Below are 15,692 nucleotides of genomic sequence, written 5' to 3' on the forward strand. Positions count from 1 at the left end.
CATAATGTATGTATACCAAAGCTCGAATTAATCACCCGATACACAAATACGCATAAATTATCGTGTAACAATACGATAATTTACAGTCGGAAATCGACAATGTTGATATACTGCGGATTCCAACGCTGTGCCAGTATATCTTGTTTTGTTGACATTCGCCACGATATTTCAGCCTGTGATGTTGGCAGTGGTTCAAGTATTGTCGAGGGCAAGACAATGCCAGGGAATGTTTTTATTAGTTTTGACTGCAGCCCAATTGAAATGCCCAGCGCTCCACAAGCGTACAGCATTTTGTTTCATATTTGAGTTTTTTTTTAGTCTGTTTACATTCAACGATCTAATAGCCGTGCGGTCGCAATTCTTTCATCGGTTTGTTTTTAGAAAACTTTTTATCTTACTTGCAAAATAACTCTTTATAATTTTAACATTATTTATGTTGTGCATATTTCAAATATTTATTTAATTTCGTAATTATGACTGCAATAGCACATTGATATATAACATATCATCCAACCGGTATAGTTCAATTTCTTGTTGTCGTATTCCAAAATGTATTGCGAAATTAGAGTAAATTATAAACTATGTGTAATATTTCAGCGAGTTGAATGAGCTCAAGTTTGCTTTCCCTAATTTGAAAGGTAGATAGTTTACCTCTCGTAAGTATTAAGTACAGCAGTACTTGTTAAAGCACTCTCTTACAATAAGATCCATAAGATTTCAAATTTTACACTACACTTCAATCACTACCCCCCTTGCAGCTTATATTATATTCTAGTAAAACATAAAACCTCTTAACGATCGTTGAGCCTAAAATACAAAAGAACAAGCACTCCAGCTTCTTGACCGTTTCGCCGGGAAGTAAAGTCCTTGATTCTTTGTGTGGCTCAATTAGGCCAACACGGCCCCCTAAATATTTTCTCAGAGTATAAAAGCCACTTCTCTCACATTGGTGATCACGGAGGCAGTGGCTGTGACTTCCGCTCACCTGGTCTCCCCACCTGGTATACCCTGGTACCCCGCTAGAGGCTAATTCTCTAATGATCGCCTCCAGACTCAGTTTGCTTTGTGTTGACAAGCGTTTCATTGTTTCCATCTCCATATCGCCGCCGTATCCGATCTCTAAGTACACTTCTCTTCCGCTTGACAATAGCCCAGGTAACGATTTTCCTTTACATCTGGAGTGCCGAGTGCTGCTAATGAAAGAGGTTGGGCTGAGAGAAAGATTTAATTTTATTTCGAGATTGCCAGCCTCCCCTCTCCACCCTGCGACAGCGGTGTCACTACCAGGCTCCAGTGCTTCGGATGGGTTTATTAAATTCTTGCTCGATTATTTTATTTACGTCACGGTCACCTTACGTGATATGTTGCACAATAGGTGTATCTCAGTTATGACCGAGTTTACGGCAAGATAATTTATAAACATTCACAGGATTCTTCTTTGTTCCGAGGTTAGAGTTTTCTTCTTAGTTTTTTAAAATTGTTGTTACGTGTGTTTCCGCGTGGCAACAATGTTTGTTACTATTAAATATTTCCAATTCATCGAATTATTTAACAAATTTGGTAATATATGAAATATAAACGCATTAAATTTAACGTATTGTTAAAATAAGTTGCATGATTGGTCAGAATAATCTAACTTACTTAATACGTCTCTCATGAACAATAATTTGTAGACTAAATATGTTGAGTTTTGAGTTATGTATTCGTTAGTCATTCAAGATGCTAAAAATGTTCATATTTTTGCATGCTCCAGTTAGCGAGAATTCCACGTGAAGTCCATACAACGTTGGACTATCATAACATAAATAAATTACTAGTAACGTTTCCTTCGTTGTGTGTTTAGTATTGTTTACTTTCGATTTCTTAATGGTAAAACCTTACTTAAAGAGTAACATGTTGAAATTAAACACTTTAACGATATAAGGAAATAATAAATAATAATAAACAATCCTACTTTAGGTTGAGGATTATATTTACAAATATTTGGAACTACGTTTTGGTGTACCAAATACTATGTTAATACAGTAGTAAACCAAATCCATAAATTGGGTGCATTTTTCAATTAATGCAATAATTACTTGAAAAGAATTCGCCACTGTTTGGGAATTAGACCAGAAATAACAGTATGAAAGCTCTCGAATTGATAAAACGCTTCTGTCAGTAAAAGAGTTCTTCAGATGCAAACCATAAAATAAAGCGAAACAGTAAATTCAATAGAATGGAATTCTCGGATCCAGTTCCAATACACCTTCTATAATGACAATCTCCTTTGAACAAGTCCAAATTATGTTCCGTAAAATATTATATTCCCTCTGTGTTTCGTCCCCTTTTTATTTAACTTCCTTTTTACAAATGTCAGGCATTTTCCTTTTAGATACCTAATTATTTCCTGTTAATAAGATTTGTATAACTAATTGGCCGTAAATTTCCAATTACTGCAAAGTATGAATGAAACAGTTGTTTCCTTCTTATTAGTTAACATATTTTTGGAAAATACCCTGTCAGTTAATACAATTAATACAGTTAATACATCAAACAACCCTTAAAGTTTAAGTATATTTTACCACTTACGCAATGTTTTAATTGTTCGCCACAATAGATTACGAACACTCCATTGGTATTTAGTCCACATCTACAATACAAGATGAAGCATTGTTTAACATCAGATTTGCCGGTCCACGACACACGCTGGAGATGGAAATCATCGACAATCGGTATTCGATTGACAGGAATCCAATATTTTTACCTCTTTCACAAAGTAGAGTGTAATATTGTATCCAGTGCGAGATACTCTTTGAAACTTGTATCACAGAAATTTCTCACATTATTGAGAAAAATATGTCAATATCGTAGCTGAAAATCCCTTTACCGCCCAAAGATGAAAGGTGCATTGGATTATAACTATTGTTGGCATCTCCTTTAAACATCGTTACACATAGTTCTTGTCATTCGCAACTTTAAATTTTAACTAGTTTTTAATAAAACTATCTTTATTTAACTCAGCCACTGAGTGCGCTGGTCTAAAATTTATTTTATTTCACATTCACCTAAATTTTAACCGTACTAAACTGAAAAGAGCAATCAGTAACCCGTTACTACCATAGTATAATTTTTGCTCCCCAAAACTTCATTGTGTGTCAAAAAACAAAAGAAAAAATATAACGTCAATTAATGCATGTCATTCAACTATGTCATCTTTAAGTTGAAATACTGTCTCCAGCCAGTCCCTAAATTGTATTTCTACTTCGGTACCATAAGTAAATGGTTTAGCATTGTGTACATACAGTATTTGTATTTATATATTATGAACTATGAACATATTGTAATGTTTATTTCTATTTTCAGGTGAGAATCAGACGCTGAAGCGGCACTGACCACTCAGTAAGTCTATACACTCTTAATTTCAATTTACTCCCCCCCCCTACCCCCCCTCCTTGAACTCCACGCCAGCCTTAATTTAATCTCCCTCATGAACCTTCATTGACCGCTCAAGTAGCCTCTCAGATGTCGAGAGTTAAGTGGAATATTTTACGATTGGATTTTACATATTTGTTCGTTTGAGCGACTTCTCACAAACAACTTGTGAAATATTAGATTTTCAAGAGTTAACCTATATATTTTAGGAAACCCCTTTATCTCTGTTAGGAATATTACTGAAATGTTTGGATGGTATCAGTTTACCCAGGTGAGGATATTTTTTGTTATATTATACAACATAATATTTAATCGGGAATAATAGAAATGAAAAAACTAATCGTCCCTAAAATCTCCTGACCCAACTTGAATTGAAAGTAGTTTAGGACAGCTAAGATTTTGAAAATGTATTTATACTTGACATATAAATTTGCAAGATGATAGTACAAAAAATCCTTGAATGTAGATTCAATGGAAAACATTGACTAAGTATCATTACATTCTTGTCAACTTGTATTTACTCCCTGACTCATGATATCGTCACTGTTTTTGTCTGCCATGACTCATTTGCCTAAGTTAAGTCGTCATGTGACGGAAAGATAACAGATAACTTGAGGAACATGTTTACATGTGTTGCCACAGTGTAGGCCAGAAGGTTATCATTTACTTTGAACATATTATTTGATTTGAAACATTCTTGAAAATTGTACAACCTGCATGAATGTTCAAAGACAGTGGGAGGATAACACCGGATAAGTGTTGAAAATTATGCTTAAGGGGTCTGGTGATTTCTCGAGGGAAGATCAGTTATATTTGTAATATTTATTGGTAATCCAGATGATGTACTAGGATAGTAAAATTTAACTGTGCTAAATACGGATTAAACTGGTTAATTACAAATTCCCTCGGTAATTGAATTATTTTTTTCTTGTTTCCTAGCCAAAGTAAAAAAATTAAACACTGCACGTCTAATCTCTGACAAAAATTATCAACTTAAGTTGATTACGGTGTGAATTTAAATAAACAACTCAAATTTAAGGCATTGCCGAGGAAGTGTATTACTATTCAATCAGGTGGAAATGATAAACCCCCCTCGCCCCCCCCCCCACAGGGCGTGAGTAATGGTCATGGGCCCAGAACCCACGTTATGGCGTCACCGTTGTCAAGCGGTGTAAAATATTATCTTTTTATCCACTGTCGTTCCGAAAGGTGATAAATGATTTGATGTCTAATCCAAGCATCGGGGGCAATTTTTCCCATTTAACCCATTGATTAAATGTAAGTCCATTAATACATATTTTCCTCTTGCGTTAAAATATACTGAGAAAATTATTTGAGTTTCTCGTCCCTCTAACATTGAGATTTTCTAGCGTATGTTTTTTTTATAGAAAGGTTATGCCAAAATCATAGCTTAGACAATCACCATCTTAGAAAATTGAAAAAAAAAACATCATGAGTTAATTAGTTGTAATTTAAATTTTTAGCAATCTTTGTAAAAACCTAACCTTTTATAAATAAAAATATTTTAACCATCTACGTTATTCAAAACTAAAAGGATTTAGCCAATCAAAGATTCAATCAAATAGTCCCAAACGTCTAAACAATTTGTAGGCAATTAAATTTCAACCATCCCCATACAATTGTCAAATTCGTGTTTGGTTTGTATAAACAATAACATCTCCAACTGCAAGCCTACCACTGCAAAATACACAAGTTATATTTAACAACAGCCAGGGTTTGTATACGGAGAGCAATCAAGTGTTGTTAACGCAACGGCAAACAACAATTTGCACACTTGTTGACTTCATCGTTCAACAGCGAAAAACCTGACGCGAATGTGAATGTTGCCACAGTGAATACGTTGTTGTGAAAATAAACACAAGTTTTACTGGATAAAATAATATTTAGAGCGGTTAACTTGTTGTCACTTGTAATACCACGGATTCGTGGATAAAAGAAGAATTACGTCAATAAAAAGTGTCCACTACTATTAATTATTGTGAGTTGATGAATAATTATTAAGGTTTAAAATGAGTAAAATGTTTTTGCTTTATTAGAGGACTAACTTCCACCCTCGAATTTCAGGGATCTTGGTCAATTAGTTTTTGAGCTAGTCAGATAAACTAATCCCAAAACGTGTTACTTTGACATAAAAGATTGCAATGCCTAATGACTACATTTTAAGTTATTTAGGTGTACCTTAGGTTTAAATTATTTAGACAAGTATTTGTAAGGATCTCAGTTAAAAATATTAAAATCTTTAAATTTACACAACAATTTACCCTCGAATGAATTAATAGGTTATTGGCATAGTAAATGCTATTGAATATACACCAACCTAGAAAATTGCGTATTAAAATTGTTTATATTGAAAACTCTCAATTTTGGTGGAGTTTCGAATCAGATAACAGGTGGCGGTCAGATATGGCGGGAAATTCAAAAGTAACGAACTATACTCGGCAACCACAACCAGCTGATTCAAAAGTGGCGCCAAGTGCCAAGTGCCGTGCCAGCTGGTCATCAGTCGTGGGGGTGGTGGAGGGGGTATATGTGACCTTGCCCTTGGCGCCGTTGTAACTTTCCAACTCGACCGTTGGCCTCGCAAATGTCATTCTACCTGTATCTTGTACTTGTATGTTGTACGTCGCCCGCATGGCAGCGCCACAGGTTGAGGCCATCCATTGATGGTACTGAGTAAAACAATTGAATGTGGCGAGTACTCCTACACGCGGGAATATGAGTAAAAACATATCCATAGTATACTGACAAATATCCTTGATCATTTGGCTATAATTATCCTAGATAATGAACCAGCTGAACAAAGCTAGCATCTAATCCTTTCAAGACTCGTACTTAAATGTAAGAAGATATATTCTTTGGATTGTAAACTCATGTTAATAAATTTGTTCGTTACTAATAGATCCAAAATGCGTTCATTTGAAGAAAGTCTACGCTCAGAAACTTCTCCAACGTATTTTCCCCTTCGTCGTTGTATCGCCAAATAAATTACGTAATACAGAATGAAAAGTAAGCTTTGAAACTCATCTCAACTCTCCGGGTTGAAAACTGCTGTCCTCATAACCGCTTCCACCGTTAATAGTAGTATTAAACTTTTTATACATTTTGTAACGTATGGCGTTAGTAGCTTGACCGTTGGTGTCGGCGGTTGGCGGCACTGTCGGTGGTCGTGTTGGGGAATTATTTCCGTTTCCGGCGCGATCAGCTCGCCACCTGTTGCGTATTAATGTGGCAAGAGCGCGCAACAGTCGGTTCATACAAAGCATGCATCTCAATTTCATCATTTCTCTCTGAAAAGTTATAATTTTGTTCATTAACTCTATTGCAGCATAACCTGATTAAAATTAAAATCAAACATTCGAATTATTACCTTTATTTGCTAGAATGTTCTTATTCACTTTATGACGGATAACTATAGATGGGGTGTGATGGATATAAAATTCCTCCTTAGAAGACAGTAAGTAGTACCAGCAATGTTTTCGCAACAATTTATTATTTTCCTCGTATCCACAATAACACACTGGCAAATTCAGTGCATTAACTCACAATTGGCGCGTGTGGTTAATGGTTAATGTTTATGTACACATTGCTACCCAACGGACGGGTTAATTTATTCAAACACCTACCCCCTATTAAAACATACCGTCCCAGGCCCAGCAGAATTGTTGAAACGCATGCATATTCCGCCAAAACCGCAGTTTTCTATTAATATTTCGCGGCTGAGTCATGGCCTGGCCGCGGATCCTCTATTAATCAGCTTTACTGCAGAGTCACGGATAAAACATCATTCTTGTTTTTGTACTGAATTTTTTACAAGTTCCCAAGCGGTTTGTCGAGACGGAGCTACAAATCTTACGGACGGGCGTTTCCCATTATTATTGCAAACCATCTATTCTACACTAAACTACTCTACGTTTAGTTCCTAATAGCAAACTAATTTGTTTGCTAAATAAAATTACCTTAAGTTAATATACTTTTAACTACACTTTCATGCTGTGCTACGTAATCATTTTTATGCTTTTCTACGAAGACCAAACGTTTATTTCATGCTTTCACTCAAATGTGTTCAAGAATACAACGATATTTAGGTAACAAACACATTGTCATAATTTCACTTCTGAGGGAATTCGTTGTTTAATAATTCACTGCAGTTTTGACAGTGCATCGGGGAAAATGCTTGTTTTCCAGCGAAGATACTCGTACACGTCAGACCTGACTTGTCAAACCTTTGTTTTTGTGCAACTTTCACGTAAAACGTTTTCTCTTTCCTCGTCTTGAACTCGTATCTTCTTTATATTTATTTTTAAGTTTTATATAAAAAAGGGTAATGCCAAATTGATGTATTTCAATTCATATGTATACGTTGCATTGTACGTTGGTTCTTTCACGTATTATATGGTATTCCACACATCATGGGGTTGCAATACTGCATCATGAATATAGTACTGTAGATAAGCTAGGGATAATACATCACATTTCTTACCCTACATGACAATGAACCATAGTAATTATTAGATAAATTGGGGGTTGTTTCTTAAACACCGTTTTGTTTTCACCTCACTTTTACCCAACCGTTACCTTCCAAAATCCTGCAGAGATTTTTGTTTTTGGTACCTATTGTAACTCATATGTTCGGTCTATTCCCCCAGAGTGTCTATAACTCTGTAGCATTCTGTAGTCGCAACAGTTTATGCCTGGTCCAGACACCCGAGTCTCGTGGGTCGATGTGCCGAGGGGTAGCGTTGCCATGGTGACCGACGCCGACGCTGGGGGAGCCCTGTTTACCTTAGTACCGTGTTTATGTTGGGTTTAGGCCACCCCCTCCCGTCACAGGCCTACGGAAATGACTGTTCCATCTGACGAGCGAAGTTGTCGGTTTGTCGTAGTTTTCCTGGGGGAGTTTTCAAAATGATGTCTTCGACATCCTCCCTGCCAGTTTCCGGGCTTAAAGAGTGGAGAGGAGGGAGTTTTGAGGAGGGAAAACTAAATACGTGCTTCTATAAAATCTTACCAAACTACTTTTAGTGGAACAGTTTAAAATAAAATGTTATTAACACCTAGGGCGAGTGCATCAGTAAATTACGTAAACAGTGTGGACTTCCACTCGTAACCGACGTGGAAAAGTAGTAGTCTATTAAGCTACAGTGTAAATAATAGTTAAAACGTTCTGTTCGTATGCTCCTGTACTTACTAATGCTAAAACGTTATATATTATGTTCTCAGAGAGTGTTGAAAGATAAAATTTATCGAACATAAATGATTGCACCAGTGAATAACCGCGTATTCACGTAACGTGAATAACGTGCGTTCGTTATTGGCACGTTTGAACCAGTAACAGGGTAGATTCCAATCAGGCTCGAAAGTTAATTTTAAGACCATTTGTAATAGTCTAGGCAAAAAAGAAAAAAGAAATTTATTATTATGTTTTTATTATATAAATCGGACATTCACTGGTGCACTCATTCTACAAGAATTCTTAAGTAACTCGTTGAAATTTGCATTATAAGTTTGCACCACTGTTTTTAAAATTGTTACTGTCGCAGGTTACATACACCCTTTCATGCTAGTTAATCCCGTAAAATCCGTAATGAAAACTGGTGCAAAGTAACACGACATTGCCGTCGCGGAGTTGTAGATGGTGTCTGATGTTTGAGTTTAATGCGATTATATTCCTCCGTAATCCTGCAAAATCCTATTGACGCTCAAAGAAGCTCTGGCTCAGCTCAACCCAAAATAACGCCGTGAACAATATGAGCATTAATTGGGTGTTATGTACACCTACATTGATCTGTGATCCGTGATGGATATCGGTTGATAAGCACGTGGAACCTGTGATGCATCGATAGATGACAGTATGTAACCGGTCAACTGATAAGTTAATTAATTATAAACGCGAGTAATAAACGAAAGGAGCAAAAGTAGCATTGTGAACTATCGACGCTCTAGAAAATCGTGGTAACATGAGAGCACGCATGTAACCGTAAGTGAGTTGTGAGAACGTTATCAGTGAGATAAGAGTAAGTTTGACTATCATGTGGAAGTTATAGATAAACACAAAATACGTTACCTCCCTTGAATTGTGATAGATAAGTTACTCTCTCATAGTATCGTCCTATGGATCAGTTTGAAACATTTTTAATATGTTTACGTTCTGTTTACACCGAGGGAGTTTTGTTGCTTAACAGTTACAATACGTGTCTTGTTGACTTCAAGACCATTTTAACAATTGGTTAATGTAAACATAAACCATTGCCTGTTTCCTGTTAGGTATACGACAATGAAAACACACATTTCAAAATATAATCTAAAACTAAATAGCAACATTTATAAAATCCAGCATAGTCGACATGAGCGCACTCCAACGACACAGCTACATGAAACTCGCATCAAAACAGCATTAGCATAACACTAGCTATCCAAAGTCAATGACTGTATACAGCCTCTTAATTGTTTACAGCTAATTTATATAAAAGCGATAAACAAAGCTACAGTAGGTTGCGTTGAGGCGTTATCGACGTTCTGGGAAGTATTGAGATTACGTTCGTAGAGTAAGCGTTGAACCGTAAGTGAATTGTGAGTAATGTGTTATCAGTGAGGCTGAGATAAGACAACGTGGCTCAGGCCGAGACTGTACTAGACAGCTTGACGACTCCGGTGCATCTGTGTGAGCTCGCTCGTTGTGTAATCTCTCTTTGTTGTTGGTGATAACAATACGCGCGTTGTGCAACATTTGTTTATAACGTTGGATTTTTTATAAATAAAAGAATGTATAAACGAGTTTTTAAGATGTGCGTTTGAATAAAGTTTTTTTTTGTTTCGATTTCTGAAGTGTTCGGAATGCCTGTGATTTCTTGGAGGCCTGTAAATTGGGGCTGTCAGTAAGTAGCCTATGATTTAGATTGATGTTCGTGTTATTGTTTGCTTTGATTCGATACCTCTTCCTCTTCCAAATTCAGCTGAAGTGGTTTTAACTTCTTCCTTTTATTAGTTTCAAAATAAGTTTGTTAAAAGTACTTAGATTATTAAACATAGTTAATTTTCTCGTTTTGTAGAATACTATCTTCTTGAAAACTCGTCTTAAATACTATACAGTATTATAAACAACAAAACAATTTGATTGTATACAAAGTGTTCACCGTCAAAACGTGGTTATTTCTTTGTGAAACTACAGCTGAATTTTACAGTTTAACCCTTTAAAATGTAAAATAAACTGTTCGTCAGCTCGGTCTTGTAAATAGACTGAACGTGGAGTTGAATAAAAATACAATGGTAAGGTGGAGGGCTCGCTAATATTTACTTTGTACGAGTGGCAACACTGTTAACATTTGTTGCGGATGTTGGCACACTGTTCAAGTTGAAGCGAGGCGCTGCCAAGCATCAGCTGATGAACAAAGATCCCGCCAAATAGTTAGCGGCTGCTAATCGTCCAAGTTCACTGACAATCGAATCTTCCAAGTAGAGTAGGGTTTCTTGCCAAGAGCAGTTTTGTAGGTCGCGTTTTAGTTTTGACTGTCTTTGAACAATGTAATATTGCAGTATTGTAGTTTCAATGAAACGAGATTTTTTATTTTTTTGTTTATGCTGAAGGCTATATTCTTTACTCTGTATTAGCAAGATATGCATTCAATTTACAGTATACAACAACATTAACTTAACCTCTAAATCACTCGTGAAGCTAGTTTACAAGCAAGGTTACTTAATATATTCTGTTTAGGAAGTAATGGTTGGAAACAGTTTTAAAATATTGATATTTTCATTAGGCATTTTCTTAATTAATTGTCGAGGAAAATTTGGAAATAACCTCAAAATTACTGTAAAGGTTCCTTGAAAGCCAAGTCAACATATCCTTTATATGAAGAATGCTTGCAAAAAAATACAACCATTAATATTAGATTTTCGGTTGACATATATTGTAAACCAGACATTGTGTGTCCAATTCCAATGCTAGTTAACCTAAACCTATAACCTATTTAAATTCAAATCTGCTATCTTATTTTAATCTCACCACTAAAATCTATTTTCAACCTAAATATTTCTGAGGGAAAACCCTTTTCCTCGTATTGGCATTGAAATCAAATGTGGCAGCTTGCGTGGAGAGTGGGCTAATAATAATGCTGATGCCGAAATAAATACCAGATTTGAGAATGTCGCGGGGGTTGCAGGGGGACAGAACTGGCTTTGCTCCAAAACGCTGCGGAGTCTCTCTCCCGACCCTTCCTACACCAACCATCACCGCATACAGTCATTATGGCACCGTGAACTTTCCTATAGACCTTTGAATGTCTGTAAAGCTTTGAATATAATTTACACTACTAACTATATAGCGCAACTCAGTTGATAAATGTGTGCTTCTATTAACAGGTTTGGCAGACGGCTAACAGTTTTACAATTTTGAACCAAAATGGTTGTAGGGCTTTTTATATTCGTGCCTAGAATAAGGTAAGATGTAAAAATTGAAATCACGCAGGCCTTTTGCGTGTCTTTAATGTTTGAGTAAATCGTAGGTATAGCGTCTTTAGTCTGTTTGTTTTGCCATGGCAAATATATTACATTGTAGGCCTAGTTATTTAAATGCGGGTTTCTTAGTAAAAAGTAAAAATTATTTACTTATTTCTACAGTATATAATTTTTGTTTTGTTATCTAGTTAGTAATATTTTGCTGTTTCATATTTAAGAAAAGAAAAAAATACAATGTACTTGTCTGTAAATAATTTATGGGAAATAAAATATTATTTCATTTCATTTCATTTCATTTCATTTCATTTCATTTCATTTCATTTCATTTCATTAGCCCTACTCTTCATTAAATTATGCACAGTAGAGTCTTCCCTCGGTTTTAGTGTATACGTCTTATTGTGAGGTCTCTCTCCCTTTATTGAAGTGTTTACTTTGATTCTGTGGTAATAGGCACGATGATTTTTTTTACAAATAGTCTGTTAATAATGCTTTTATTTACTAATGTCCTTATTAAAATGTTGAAGATTACCTCGAGAAAAAAATTAAGAAGTTCCTTAGCTATACGAACAAAACTGTACTCAAACTTTACAGAGTGTCATTCAAATTCTCCTTTTATACTCGAAGTAAAGCTCTAGCGAAGAGAGAATATTGAAAACCGATTTTGGTCGGGAAAGATTATGGATACGTTTAAGCACGGATGTGGTTGAAATTGGGCGATCCTAGCGCAAATCCTTTTAGGTAGATCCTTCAAAGTACACTCTGTAATCGGAGGATAATGTACATTTGCAGCTCACTCCTAAGTTTAGGGTTATGTTCGAGGAACATTTAGGTAGAGTGCAATGGTTTTATACAAACATTTAGAGGTGTGAAACGGAGTCTTAGATCATTGTAAGTGTGCAGGATGTTAAAACCAGATTTTGTATGAAAATATGGGTATCTTTTAGCATGGATATGGTTGAAATTGGGTGATTCTATCGCAAATTATTCTATGCACCCTAGACTGTGCCATTTTGATTGACAATGATTGTAAGAAGGGTCTTGGTTTTGTGTGGCGAATATAGCTATTTAAATGGTTAGATACGTATGACAGCCCCTAGCTACCAGTATATCCGTGTCTAGGCCACCGCTCTCCTCTCCATTGTCAGTTAACATTGGCCTTGAGGAGACCCGCGGGCCACGGAATGGAACGATCTGTGGAAGGAATCCGTGAAGGCTACGGACCATTCGTCGCGCCACTCCACGTCGGTCCAATGTCTCGGTACACTGAATTGAAATCAATTCATTTAAATGTTAATCCCTTACACTTTCTCATAGTGCAGCCCACCTGTGGTTACTAATGTTGTTTGCCTATATTTCATTACAAAAGTATATAATTATGTAGGCCTATACATTTTTTAACGTTAAATTTACTACGTTTCTTAACGTTTCCTGAGCTTGCTGCTGCTACATCTAATGTATAGGTTATGTCAACAAAGTTCTCATTGGAAAACCGTCGTAATTAACCTGTGTTACAAATCTATTATTTGCATTTTAAACTGAAGTATAACTCGTATATTTACTGGAAGACATTAGTACATAAGCCGCGACAGCAGCAAGAATTGTCGAAATGCCCAGTAATGTGAACACTTAAATCGCGTTTACCTTCTAATGCGGCTAGATGACAGTTTTTCGTTGTATGCATACCACAGTCCATAGTGAGTAGATCTCCACTACTGTACTGTTGGGATTGTGTAACCTTTGGCTCGTTTCACATCTACCCGGCTTCTACCCGGCATGCCGTTAACCCGACTTCTAGCCGGCACCGGCACGAGTGAACCTTTCACATTACGCCGACACCGGCACTCCGGCAGTTGTACTCCAGCTTGTGAAACTTGTGTGTCGTAGGGATGGAAATAGAACGTAATAGAGCAATTGTAATGTTAGGTACTTTGAAATAGCTTTTATTGCAATTGTATTTATTTATTGATTTTTTTAAAATTTGATTCAGTTTGAATTTGAGTAAAATTCAATTCAATGTTATGGAATAAAACAAAATTAAAAAATAAATTGAGTAAAAATTCTATTTAATTCAAATAATTCTGCTCTTGAACTGAATTAATAAGTAGTTCATGGTCTATTCATGGACATGACCAAAACTTTGCGAACAAATACCCAAAATTAATACACATTAACTACAAAGAACTGAGCTAAAAGTACTATAGGTGCACTCGACAGACGGCAGGTGCCGGTTGTATGTGAATAGTCACATTGGGCCGCTACACCCACTACTACAACCGGCTTGTTTACCCGGCACCGGCAGCCGGCCTTCGCCGAGGGGGCACCCGGCATCCCTCGACTAGTACCCGGCAGCCGGGCAAGTGATTAACCGGTCACGACACATGCCGTGCATGTGTGAACGGTGCCATATACTTCTTCACCCTATTGCCGGTTAAACGACATCCGGCACCCGGCAGCCGGGTAGATGTGAAACATGCCTTTGAGTAGAAAGTAGCCTTCAGACGGCCTTCAGACTGGTCCATTCGTTTTTTACATCATTTTGACATTTAAGTCTGCTTCCTGAGGAAAACTTGATTTTAGAATATAATTTTGATTTATATTTGCTGTCATAGCGGAGCTGCAATTGATAAACCTCGAAGTAATACAAGCTCAACTTGTTGGGTTTTCCCTTTAATAGGCATTCAATTAGATAGGACTAGACTTAGCCTTTACGATACTAACAGGCTGTGTAATTTTAGGCGAATATTAGTGAGGAATGACTCTTACTACCTAGATGTTCTCGTTGTAACTGTCTTTTAATTGACGTTCACAGCATAAATTCTTAAGTTAGGATTATTTATCACCTAAATTTCCTTCCTTTCAATAGCTAAAAACAAATTTAAAACTAGCCCAGATCGATTTATAAATTCCACCGAATCACATACTGTACGTTCAGTCAAAATACTATAACAAAATACTTTATTCGCATCGACTGTTTATTCAAAGACATAAAAGTAGTGAGGTAGCTGTCGTATTCATCGGACATGCACCTATTGAGCTGCCATACATGTAACAGTACCTGCACTAAATTCGATACGCCATCTGAATATTGAGGAGCTGCTATAGAACGGGTTTACCAACTCCCTACTCCACCACACTACGATCGCGAACTGCAAATCTCTACATCTTTGTATTGTACGTGTATTCTCCTCAATCTCTCTAGCTTTATGTGTCTAGGATAACTTATTATGAATATTGTGTCAACGTATCAGGTCTGTTAAAGCTCCCGAGATATTCTCAGACTTATGAAGTACTATATAAAACACACGGGCAACACTCGCCCTCCAGACAGAGTTTAAACCCGTTGAGATGGAAGAAGTTGGAATGGGAGGGAACGACGTATAAAATGCAGCTTGCCTTATAAAGACGTAAAATCTTTTTACCCCGACCAACTCGACATTTTGTGTCGCATGAGAAGATCGAATTGGAATAAAACCCTTCCCCTTTCCCCCTTTCCCACCCCCTAGACTTACGACGGCTCCACGATTCCGCCCCGGCTGATTTCTACAATGTGCCTTTATTTGAATCATAATTACTTCGGCAGTAGACTTAACGAATGTTGGTGCGTGACTCTTGCGTTATTAAAACACTCAAACATTCACGTGAACAAGTGTTTTCCCCTAGAAATGTTAAACATAATGTATTTTATGAAGTATTTTCTTTTATTTGAAGTTCTGGGGTTGAAAGAGAGTTCTCCTCGCTAATTTTCTAAGTGATATGTCTTAGAACAAATTCATTTTACCATTTATTACCTTTGCGCCTATACT

The 15,692-nt window shown here is 36.5% G+C and overlaps 1 protein-coding gene across 4 annotated transcripts in view; it reads left to right on the top strand.

Moving 5' to 3' along the window:
* The window catches only part of LOC128987486 (brain tumor protein), a 331,844-nt gene that overhangs the window by 287,120 nt on the left and 29,032 nt on the right, over positions 1–15,692 (top strand). Inside the window, exon 3 of one of the 4 annotated variants that reach the window (XM_054408352.1) lies at positions 3,346–3,381. The exons of the other annotated variants lie outside the window; for them this stretch is intronic. The gene's annotated coding sequence lies outside the window, so the exon portion shown is untranslated. The remainder of the gene's footprint in view (positions 1–3,345; positions 3,382–15,692) is intronic. 4 annotated transcript variants of the gene reach the window in all.

The sequence above is a fragment of the Macrosteles quadrilineatus genome, unplaced genomic scaffold (genome assembly GCF_028750875.1).
Source record: "Macrosteles quadrilineatus isolate MER2022 unplaced genomic scaffold, UCM_ALF_1.0 Scaffold_2__2_contigs__length_208266976, whole genome shotgun sequence".
Taxonomy (NCBI): domain Eukaryota; kingdom Metazoa; phylum Arthropoda; class Insecta; order Hemiptera; family Cicadellidae; genus Macrosteles; species Macrosteles quadrilineatus.